The sequence below is a fragment of the Octodon degus genome, unplaced genomic scaffold (genome assembly GCF_000260255.1).
Source record: "Octodon degus isolate 3935 unplaced genomic scaffold, OctDeg1.0 scaffold00237, whole genome shotgun sequence".
Classification (NCBI taxonomy): Eukaryota; Metazoa; Chordata; class Mammalia; order Rodentia; family Octodontidae; genus Octodon; species Octodon degus.
In genome coordinates this window covers 944,634-957,374 of record NW_004524813.1, presented here as the reverse complement: position 1 = coordinate 957,374, position 12,741 = coordinate 944,634, and the positions used below count along the sequence as shown (strand labels likewise).

The 12,741-nt window shown below is 37.7% G+C and overlaps 1 protein-coding gene across 1 annotated transcript in view; it reads left to right on the top strand.

The window, feature by feature from the left end:
• The window catches only part of LOC101565073 (ephrin type-A receptor 6), a 1,186,195-nt gene that overhangs the window by 753,945 nt on the left and 419,509 nt on the right, over positions 1–12,741 (top strand).

Here is a 12,741-nt window from a genome sequence, read left to right as displayed (position 1 = left end):
TGGATAACCCACTACTATTATGGTCTACTGAACTATATTGGATTATTTTGCTGAATTCATGCACCTACAATATTTAAATGGCAATGGAATACCCATCTCTAGCAAAACTAAACAAAAAAAGGGGATACAAATTAATGACCATTTTGTATCTGCATACTAAAAGTAGGATAGATATACAGCTACATTCTCTTAATTCAATGAATAAAATTTGTTCTAATAGTGTTTGGACATGATATCATGTCTGCGTCTTGTACTATGAATAACCACTGCCAAGATAACAATATGCAATGTATTAATTATTGAAACTGTCCTATTAATCAGTTTTTAAACTGTCTCATTGCTATCTGTTGCTCAATAAAATTAATAAAAAAAGAAAGGAACTTAAAAAAATCATGCAACTTGTAAGAAGGCTAAGCTAAAGTCTGAAATTGAAAGCAATCTTCTTCTAAACCTGAGTGTATTCAGTCTGCCATCACCCTTCTTCATCCTGTTATTACAGAATGCCAAGCATAACCCCATCAGGTAGGCTGTGCTTTTTCCAATTTATCCTTTCCCAGCAGAGATTCAGATTTCAAATTCTAAATGGAATTCTGTTGTTGTTGTTGTTGCTATTGTTGTTGTTGTTGTATGGGTAAAGAAAATGATCTAAAAGCATTTCTTCTGTTTTCCAAAAACATTTCTTTATTACAGTTATGTGTACTAAAAAATTACCAGATTAGTGACCTATATAAGTTGGAAGGGACATAGTTTAGGAAAGAGCAAACTAATGACTGAACTGACTAAGCTGTAACTTGGATTAAATTAAAGGGCACTACAGTCATTCATAATTCTTACTGAGCTAGTATTTAAATTACATCCTAGGAGGAGGGTGTAATGACAACAAAAAATAAATTCATATTAAAATCTTTATACAACTACCCACAGGAGTGTCCTCACAGTCCTCTGCTGCCCTTTCACAGCTCTGCAACGAATCATAACCTAAGTGTAAAGCCAAGTCCTTGGAGAGTTTGGTGTAACAGATGAGGTACTGTCCTCACAGGCTGTGTTTGGGGATTATATTGTTTACTTTAAAATGTCTTGTTAGCTAACAAAAGTTTATTGAATAGTCTAAAAAAGTTAATATGCTCTCAATTTTCTTATTCTACTTCATAGAAATACAGCTTTTAAAAGTCCTACTTTAACAAAAAAAGAAAAAGAAGGGCTGGTGAGATAGCTCAACAGACTAAAACACCTTCTTAGGCAAGCTTAGACAAGCTCAGGGACCATGGTTCGATCCCCAGCATCACATGTCACACCAGCCCCGCCCCAAGGGCAGACTGAGACTTTGGCCACAAAAAAAAAAAAAAAAAAAAAAAAATCCAATAATGGTAAAAAATAAATAAAAGTCTGACTTTTTTAGTACTGTATTACTAAGTTAGAAATGTGCCCTTAGAGAAACAATTATACTAAATCTAAGTAGTTCATTTGGATCTTTTCCTTCTATGGAAAGAAATCTAATTTAATAAAAAAGTAACAAATTCAGATTGCAATATTGAAATGTGGAGCCAGTGAGACAGCTCAGAAAGGCTCAGCAGCTGCTTAGGCAAGCTAAGGGACCAGGGTTCCATCCTGGCACCATGTGCCGTGCGGGCCCACGCTGAGCCAGCCACCGCGACAGGGCATGGTGGTGCACATCAGCAGTCTCAGGGCTGGGAAGGCTGACACAGGGGAATTACTATGAATTCAATCTGCATAGTGAGAAACTATACCAAACACTCTAAAAAGTAAATAAATTATTTTAAAAATTAAAACTTTTATTTGACTTCAACCATAACTGTTGACACATTTAAATGTCATAATTTGAGGGATGAGGAGACAGTTCAGCAGCCTAAGTGCCTCGTGGCAAGCACAAGAAGCCACATTTGGTCCCAGCATGGTGTGCCGAGGAGGCCACCGAAACCAGGCGTGATGGCGCACACCTGTAATCCCAGCACTGGGGAGGCTGAGACTGGAGGATCACTGTGAGTCTGAGCTGCGTAGCAAGACCTTCTACCAAATAAATAAATACATAAATACATACATACAAACAATATTCAAACATTAAATGTCATAATTTGAGGACAAGAATTGTCTTAGATATTTTATATAGGCAAGCTTCCTTACTTGGCTAAACTTTCTCGTACCAACTAATGACTCAGTACAATAGTCATTCCATCAATGCAAAGATACAGGTCGCTCAGTGCGTGCCACAGTCAGGGCCGGCTAGGTGGCTCCGCGGGCTGAGGCACCTGCTTAGGCAGGGCCGCAGCGGCGCCTGCAATCCCAGCGCGTGGGAGGCTGAAAGCAGGAGGATGCTACAACCGCGACCTCGGCAGTCCATCTACAGATAGACTCTGTACTAAACACATTTAAAAAGAAAACGTGCCATAGTCGTTATGTGGCCTTATCTCACAAGTCATCATAATAAGTAAAGCTTTCTTTTTCATGCAATTTACAACCGAGATTTGTGGAAAGAAAATGGCAGTTATTTAAAGTCCTAGGTGCCGGCACGCGCCGCGGTAGAGGCAGGCTGCGTTCAGCACCAGTGGCTTGCGCAAGGCTTCTGGAGAAGGAGAAGCAGGAGTCACCACGCAGGAAAAGGCGCCAGCCCTGAGGCGGCATGAAAGTCCGAGGAGCGCATTTCTGGTGAGCCCGCAGTGAGGCGACAGGGGTGACAACGCGGCCCCAGGCAGGGCGCAGAGCTGCGCGGGGACCGGCTTAAGGCGCTCTTCCAGGCAGGCCGAGGCCCTGGCACGCGGGCTGAAGGGGCCGGGGAGACGCCGCCGCAGAATTCAGTAAGCCAGTAGCTTCAGTAGTAAGGTCTGCAGGACCCTGAGCCGAATAGCTGACGTGTATTATCTCCTCTATTTCTAAGACGGCCATGCGTCTGTTTACATACTTAGGTTCCTTGGCCAAAAATCTGATAACTAGTGAGAGCCGGCACAAGAGCAGAACTCTAGAACCATCTGACAAAGGCAGCAGAAGAGGATGAAATTAGCTTCTGAATTATTGATTTGCAAATACATGAAAGCACCTTTTATTAGAAGTTTGAAAATACAGAATATCTAAGAAGATTCTGAAAAATGTATGAGCATATTCCTGAAGTTGGGGTATACAGAATGCTAAAGTCAATTTACAGACTAAGGAAAAATCAATCATTTAAAAGATCGCTTTTATCTGGTTAGATTTAAATTGCATTTTTAAAGCATGAGGTATAGACCCAGAAGAGAATTTTAATGAATAATATTATGCTGGATAGAGGCAGGCTTACTATAAATTCAGGAATATGATGATAGGAATCTCAGCTTAAGGCGCCCTTCTCTTTTCGCACATTCCTAGCTTGGGCTTGGGTTTTCAGAGGCTTTTTGTTCCTACAGTTTTCCCTGAACTATTGTAAGGTGAGCTTTGTTATCCAGTTCTCTCTTGTGTATTCCAATTAATTAACTGAATTTGTAATATACACACAAAGGGAATGTAGGCTGAAGAGAAGAGACTAAATCCTCTCTCATTCGTGTCTGGCTAAAATTTTTTAGTGTAAACACAATGGAGTAGTTTAAAATTGAGTTCTCTTCAGCTATACCTAATTTTGACTTTGTTTCATTTCTAATTTGGTAACAATCAATGAGACAACAACATAAAATAGGAAGTAATTCCTTTGCAAAACTGTCGCATTCTTAACCAGCCATGCTCTAAATCATAGTGACATCGGAAGAACCATGTGGTGACTCACCTTGCCCTGGCACACCGGGCTGGGTTATCCGTGCCTGTCAGACTGTGCTGACGGAAATGTCGCTACTGTGGCTAGGTCCTTGATCTACAGGGTTTACCTCTCCCTCGCTATGGAAACCTCATCACGTGTGTGCAGAGGGAGAGAGATTCAGTCGCATATACTCATAAAATACTTTCCCTTTGCGTTTTAGCGCTTATATTTTTGTGTCCTCTTATTGCTCACTATCCTTCATCTAACAGGCATAGTTAAGTCCATGTACTGCCTTTCTGTTGAGTACAGGAGTAAGTACTACTCTTGATCTTCCTCCTTTTCAGAATCCATTTACCAACATTGCTATGAACTGCACAATGAGTGCTCTGAAAAATGTAAGAATATAGTCCATGTGACCTTTTATTGAAAACTACATAGAAGATAGGTGTTATTTGGAAGTTAATAAAATTTTTCTCAAAATAAAATTGATATTGTGCCCAAAATATAAGCTGGTAACACACCCCCACCATGCTAACCCAGTGTGCTCCTTTTGGCGCATAGGAATGTACCAATGGGGCATGTGGGTTTGCGTGTTCGTTTGTTTGTTTGTTTGTGACAGGGGTTTCTATGTGGTTCAAGCTGGCCTTCAACTCAGCGTGTAGACCAGGCTGCTCTCAAATTCTGCCTCAGGCCCCTGGGATTACAGGCATACATAACCTCACCCAGCACAACAGAAAATTTTAATTGCCTCAATTTTGTTACTGTATTTATGGCTATTTCTAGACTTTTCTTTCTTCTTTTTTTTATTATGTATTTGGTACAGTGTCTCTCTTTGCAGCTCGGACTCATAGTGATCCTCCTGCTTGCAGTGTCGTCCCCAGTGCTGGGATCACAGGCGTGCACCACCACACCTGGACTCGGTGGCCAGCTCAGTGCACCCAGGGGCAGGGCCAGCGTGGCAGGTGGTGCCAGGAATTGAACCCTAGTCCCTGTGCTTGCTTAAGCATGTTCTTAGTCTGCTGAGCTATCTCGCCAGCCCTAGACTTTTCAAAGCACAAAAAAGATGACAATTTAAAAAGTGTGCACTATATCCTATTAACAGCTTCAAAATATTTTATCATTCTAAACTAATTTGTTAAAATTACATCTACAGTTTTTAAAAAGAATGTAAACAGTGTAAAGATAATGAAATAAGATGTTTGTTTATTCAAAATATAACATTCAAATGTAATTTAGAATAATAAAATAATTTTATATATGCATTTAAAAAACCAAAATAAAGTATAATATATCCAATTATAAGTAGCCTGACCCTTTTGGTTAAATATTGTAGAATAATTTAGGGGTTATCACAGCAGGAACTATAGCATTCAAACAAATTTTAAAGAAAATTGGGGTTTTATGTGTCATAATTAGCTACCCACCCTGTCCACTGCCCTAATGGCCTCCCCAGTGACCCAAGAGAGTAAGCGCAACACCAGAAGATCAGCAGACATTCCTTTTCCCCAAAAGGATTAATTATAACTGAAATTCTAACAGCATATAAATTTCAGTTTTCACCTCTAGGCTACATAAAACAGTTTTGTTGCACAAAAGATATACCCATCAACATTTAAAAATATATTGCTCATAATAACTTGCTAGGTTCATAATAACTTACTAGGTTCATAACACATAACCATACAAAATCATCATGATCAACATTAACATGCTAAGCTATAAATTACTAAATCACAGTGGTCATTTCAAAATAAATTCTTCTGTCATGCATTATATATTTTTAAAAGTGTTATGTAAATGCAAATAGATGGCCTTGATCATTTAATGATTTTGAAAACATTCATACAATTTAGTCATTTTAGTATGATTTCATATTTGAGCAATTTCATTCATTTGAATAATTTATAGGTGCAAAATAATCCTGAAAATTAAGGGACAATAGTGTCTCTATTTCTTTCTTCCCTCATGCATTTCTCACATGCCCATCTGACCATTTTTTATACTCCACATTATATATTTAGCTAACCTAGATTCTTGAGTTTTAATTAAAGAAATTGGTAATATCTCAATAAATATTTAAGTCTGCCTCCAAATGTGAACCAAACTGCCATCCTTTTTCTCTTTCCTTCAAATTAACATATACTTTAGGAAAAAGACTATTTGAACGCTTTACACACAAAATGTTCTGTATCTTCATCATATTTAGAGTTCATCCATAACTTTCTGTAGGAATATTCAGAAAACTATTTGACTACAAATTGTCAATTAAGGCTACGAACTACTCTTCCTGAGATGCCACGAGAGCTAATTCATGTTCCTAGCATTTTCCGTAGCACCAGGACTTGCTTCCTCACTAAGTAGTAGTGTCTTTGAGATCAAGAGCTACAGATTATATTTCTTTATATTTGATAAGATATTTTTTATTTTTTTACCTTTTCATTATTATTATTTTCTTTTGAATGGGAAGGGACAATAAGGGAAGGGTCCACAGGGTGTTCAGGTCTCATTACTAATCAGACTCATAGTGATTCTCCTGTTTACAGCCTCCCAAGCGTTGGGATTACAGGCACACAGCACCATGCCCAGTCTCAATTGCCATCTCAGCTCACCCCAGGGACGGGGCCAGCACAGCAGGCTGGGGGATAGAGCCCCCAGCCTCTCCACTGAGCTATTTGGCCTTCCTTATTAGATATCTTTTACATAGGTTCCAATATGCATGAGTTAGAATATGAATGAATAATATTTTCTCTCCTGGTTCTCAAGGAAAGTATAAAAGTGTCTTATTTGTCACAGATAAGAAGTGTTGCTTGCTTTATTTGGGGTGACATTGGCTTGAATCAAAGAGAAACATGATACAGGCAATTTTAATCGTAAAATATTTATTGACTTAAAAATTCAGTGATGGGCTGGGGATATAGCTTGGTGGCCTAAGTGCCTGCATGGCAAATGCAAGGTACTGAGTTAGATGCCCAGGACTAAACAAATAAATAAAATAAACAAATAAGTAAGTACATACAAATAGAAATTCAGTGACATTTCAGGAAAAGCAAACTTTTTATCACTTTTTATGCATCTTTCATAAAAACCCTCCATACACTTGACCCAGCCTCTCTGTTGAAATGCAATATGTCCTGCTTCAGTTACTTAGGGTGAAATTAGCTACATCATTATTAACAGCAGCCAGAAAACTTGGAATGATTATTAATGGTGGATCGCGAAGCAGAAAGGGGACCATCTGACCCTGGTGGAGCAATAAAGAAGTTAATTAATCAAGCAGGAGGCAGATCTAGTATTTATGAGTCCACTCAGAGGAAGACAAATTCTAGTATGTAAGACTTTAATTCGAAACACTCCCTGGAGAATAGCACGCCTTCTGTGTTGATAGCCAGAGCTATGTACGTGCAAACATCAGTGGACGAGAGCAGGCTGCTTGCAGTCGGAACGCGTGAACACAGGCACCCCGGCCGACGGAGTGGTGATGGCCCCACGTGGGCAATTCTTCGGGAGGTTACACAGGAAGCCGCTTTGTTTAAGGAGTTACATTAGAAGTCCAATGTAACTTCTAACACTGAGATTCCATGAATGTAATTGTTTGGCAAGCACTACTCTCTTTTTTTATTTTAGGGAAAAAATAAAATGAAAGTTCATAACAAGAGAATAGTAGTTATTCAAATTACAAGATACGGACGTAAAAATTTTTCCAAACGATATTAGCAGAACTATTTTTTTCAATGAACTAACAGAAACTAGTAGTATCACTCTCTTGTATTTTTGTTTTCTTTTCCCTTTCCCTCACCTTACTTTTTAATCAAATGCTGGGATCTCATCTTATTAAAAGGAATTTGCACAAGTAAAGAAATTATCAAAAGAGTGAAAAGATAGTCCACGGAGGGGAAATAATTTTGACCAGTTGTTTCTCAAAGCCTGGTATCCAGACAGAAAACACTGCATGAAACGAAATCTCCCAGTTCAAAATGGGCTTGTTGAATGAGTGCACACTCCTCGGAGGAAGAAGTACAAATGGCAAATAAGCATGTTCTCTTCTTTGTGGCTCTATCCCACAACTTTGCAGTTAACAGTACTTTCCCACAAGCTGTCAGCATTAGAATGGAGATTTTTTTATTTCATTTAGGTTCTTCTCACACTAATGAACTCAGGACTGATTTTCCTTTCTATTCATTCAATATTTTCACTTTTGTAAATTATCTTGGTAATTCCTCCTAATTTTCTACAGGACTATTTTTTATTTTATCTCTGATTCTTTTCCTTCTCTTAATGAATAATACTGCTTCTTAAAATAGGGTCCTTCAAAATAAACACAGAATTTCAGAAAATTATAATTGTATATGAATCATCATCGTTCATAGAGTACAGAGAGCTCTGCATTATTTTAATGTAGATTTCTATATTAGTGCACACGTAACAGGTCAAGAATACTGTTTGTTGGGTGCAAAGTGATGCAGTTAAATGATTTATTTATATACATAGGATATTGATGAAGAGATACTATTTGCATAAGAAATGAAAGTTTCCCTTTAAAGGAAATTGTGTTGGTAAAAAAGATATTGTTTCAATTTTGACTGGATCAAATAAGGATTTTAAGCCTTGGGAACCAACTTATGTACCATGAGAGATTGAAAGACTTAATATGAGCAATTTTAAAGATCATAACTTTGCTAAATGGACTGGAAAGAAAATCATTAACTATAACCAGGTACTTCGAAGTTATAAAATGTATAGCGTTACAACTGGGTTTCATTTCTAAAAGGGAAAAACAAAAATAGACATATATTTTAATATACAAAATGGTTTTATTTTTAGATGATAACATACAACAACATAAAGAAAACCATGATTTATATGGTATGTAATCTATTATACCTTAAGCAGGTATTTTTAAAAATTAGACTATTTCTTTTTAATTTTTTTCTGTGTGTTGTATCTATGCATTCCTTGCTTAGCAAATTTCAAGCAAATATTATGGTATTATCCACCACCGTCATTCTGTTTTACAACATAGTTCTACTCCACCACAGAATCTGTTCTTCTGCACATGTATTTTAGTGGTCTCGCCCTTTGTTTTACGCCTACAATCCTAGCAGACAGCGTGCTCAGCACTGGGGACAGACACATAGGTGATGCCGTCTCTACCAGCGTTCATCGCTCAACCACAGCACAGAGTCCCTGGCAGAGTTTCCACCTGTGTCACGCCCAAATACTGATTTTAACTTGATTTGAATTTGATCAAAAGCTTGATTTCATGAGTATTTTTTTTCTCAGTAGATATCACATAAAGTGCCTGAATATTCTGTTCAACTATTTCACTTTAAAACATTGCTTTCTTCTAGAGACCAAGTGTTTCTAAAACATTATAAACCACCCTAAATGTGGTGATGAAGTATATCCTGTGTGCAAATTTGGCTAATTATGAGTACTCTTACAAAAGCTGAATGTAGCTTTACTGGCTTGTTGTTTTGCTTTGGCTTATGTGGCTCGGATTGTGGTACTGGGAAATGAACCCAAGCCTTCACAGCGAGCTAGTTTTGTCCTTTTGTTTTTATTTAGAGACAAGGTCTTGCTAATTCCCTAAGTTGCTATTGCTGAGACTGAGCTCCAAATGTCATTTTGCCTCAGCCTACAAGGGCAGTGGGGTTACAGGAATATACCACATCACCAGGTTTTACTTAAGTTTACTTAAGAAAGTATTGGGCCAGGGAGATAGCTCAGTAGAATAAGCTCCTGCCTGGCAAGCACCATATCCTGAGTTCAATCCCTGGTACTGGAAAAAAAAAAGAAAGAAAGTATCAAAGCAAAGTGAAGAAAACCTACTTTCTTAACATGACCATCTGGAGGTCTACCCAGAACTCCTGGTTTGGATCCTAAACTGTGTTTGTTTCCTTGACCTCTTCTGCGGCTTAATCATGAACCAAGCTCAAGGAGGAAATACGGTGCTGTGCTGTGTTGTTCTGTAGGTGCCTCTGCATGCGGGGAATTTCACCGCCTGTAGAGTGACATACACTGACGATATGAAGACAAGGCTCTGCAAGAAATTTGTCCTTTGGAAAGTGACAGGCCAGAAGGGTGACACAGTATACACTGCTTGCACATTTCTGTTTCCCAGATGAGTTCTACCTACGTATTAATTTCTCAGAGCAGAAGAAGTTTAACTAGAAGAAATGTTATCAGAATGTCCAAGAGAAGTTAAAACTGCTTTATATAAACTACATAAACATGGAATATTATATACCTACATCAAAACTTTAAAAGTTTCAAATTTTACATTTGTACACCTCTGTACAATAACATGATGTTTCACTAAGTTAACTTTAAAGTTGTATGACCCAATGAGAACATTTGTATTGGCTTCATCTCACCATAAGTTCCCAGTGCTGAATGGGCAATTGTTTCTAAAGTAAGTCTAGCCACATATACAAAGACTTGTGTGAAGAATTAAAAAGTAGCCTAAATGTTTTCTTTTTTCAAGGGAAACAGTAGTTCAGTGAATTTAAACTGAGTGACAGATATTCTTGGCAAAATCACAGGAGTACATTAAAAGATTTAGCTCTGTGTGCACAAACTGAAGCATGACATGCATCAGTGCATTACTGTCCGATAAAGACAGGCAGAAAGGGCCGGCGATCTCTTAGGCTTCCACAGAGAGCACACTGGCCAAGCAATGGCCGTCACTCATCCACATGGCTGACACTGACAAACAATCTGGGGTACAGGATCTCAGGATAAATCCTGAGGGGATTTCACTGACCTTATCACACCCAAAAGCTACAACTCTTGTTGCCTAAGTCCTGCTTTACCTTGGTCTTAACCATCCAGCAGAAAAGTATAAAAATGAAGTATAAGAAGTAAAGCCATGCTGTTATGTTGAGCTGTAGGGGACTCAGGTCAACAATTTCTGACATTGCCAGTAAAGCAGAAGACCCAATACAATATATTATGGACTACTGAACTCTTTTAGATTATTTTGCTGAGTTTACACACCTATAATATTCAAATAACGGAACTTAACAAAAAAAAGGGACACAGATGAATATCCATTTTGTATCTGTGTATTCAAAGTGGTTAGGATAGATATATAGTTACATTCTCTTAATGAATAGAGGGATTTGTTCTAATGGTGTTTGTGGATAGGATCTCATGTTCGCATGTTGTACAGCAATTAACCAGTAGGAAGAATGTATGCAATGTGCTAATTATTGAAACTGTCCTACCAATTTGATTTGAAACTGTCTCATTGATATTTGTTTATCAATAAAATTATGGGGAAAAAAAGAATCTGAAAAACAACAACAACAACAAAAAGAAAGGGCCAACGAGATGCTTAGTGGACTGAGCGCCTGCATAGACAAGTACGGAGACCAGGGTTCGATCCTGGCACCGCATGCTGTGCTGGCCCCGCCCCTGGCCACAGAGACCCAACACGGGCATGTGAGCCTGTAACCTCAGTGCTGGGGAGGCTGAAAACAGGAGGATCACTGTGAGTCTGTGGTGCGTAGTGAGACCCGGTACCAAATACATAAAATAAAAATAATAATAATAATACAGGCAAAAAGTGGGATATAGCAACCTTACCACCAGATATAGAACAGACAATTCACAACAATCTAGATTTCATCTTTTCTTATGCTTTTGGCAAATGAGTATCCATTTTGAAATAATCTTGCACATATATATGTATATATAATTTAAATTTAGTTATGTTTGCTAAAAGCATGACCAGAACACACATTAAATAATTTTCTTTTTAACAAATCATTTTTATTTTTTATATTAATTTTATTGAAAAGAAGTAGCAATGAGACAGTTTCAAAACAGGTTAGTAGGACAGTTATAATAATTATTACATTGCATAGTGTTGTCTTTGTAGTAGTTAGTTATTCATAGTACAAGATGCAGACATGAAATCTTGTCTAAACACTATTAGTTCAAAACATTCTTCTCATTGAACTAAGAAAAAGAAGGTGTATATCTATGCTAACTATTTTGTATATACAGATATATTTTTTTTCACTAAAAAATTGTCCTTCATTTATATCCCCCTTTTTTGTTTAGTTTTGTCTGAGGTGGGTATTCCATTGCCATTCGTATACTGTAGGTGCATGAATTCAGCAAAGTAATCAATATAATCCAGTAGTCTATAATAGTAATGGGTTATCTACATGACTGGCAATGTTAAAAGTTGTTGACTTGAGCCTTTTACAGTTCAGCATATTAATATGGCTTTGCTTTTTATATTTCGTTTTTATACTTTTCTGTTGGATGGTTAAGACCAAGATAAAGTAAGACCTATATAACAAGAAATGTAGCTTTTGTATCTGATAAGATCAGTCAAATCCCCTCAGGATTTATCCTGAAACCCTGTTCCGCAGTCTGTAGATCCTTTGTCAGTGTCAGCCATGTGGATGAGTCACAGGCATTGTTTGACCAATGTGCTCTCTGTGAAAGCCTGAAAGAATGTTTTCTATCCATGTGACTCTCCTTAGGCACATTCTACATTGTCAATCACTTTCCTCTGTGGCCCCATAATCTCCTTGATCAAGAAATTTGGGACACCACTGAGTTATATGATGTTCCAGTACAGGTTCGCCTATGTCCTGAGTCCTCACTGACCTCAAAGTGATAGGGCCAATATGTGGGCTATCCTTGTAGCCTTTCTTTTTCTTAAATAATTTTTTCTAAAATTTCAGCATTTTATAAAGAAATAAATACAGTAAGAGCACTTAATTTAGCATACTGGAAACATGTTTTGCATTGGTACAAACTGGTCTCATAGTGAGATAAAGAAATGAAATTAGTAATGTTTTAAACATTTTTACATAAATTGTTACTCTTGAAAATAAAAGTTTATTTGGAAATTTGATATATTTTTCCTAAATATATTGAACGGAAGGACATTTAAAAGTAATAGAAGGGGCTGGAGAGATGGCTCAGTGGTCTAAGGCACCTACTTAGAACAAGCTTGGCAAAGCATCAGGGACCGCGGTTCAATCCCCCAGCACCACATGCCA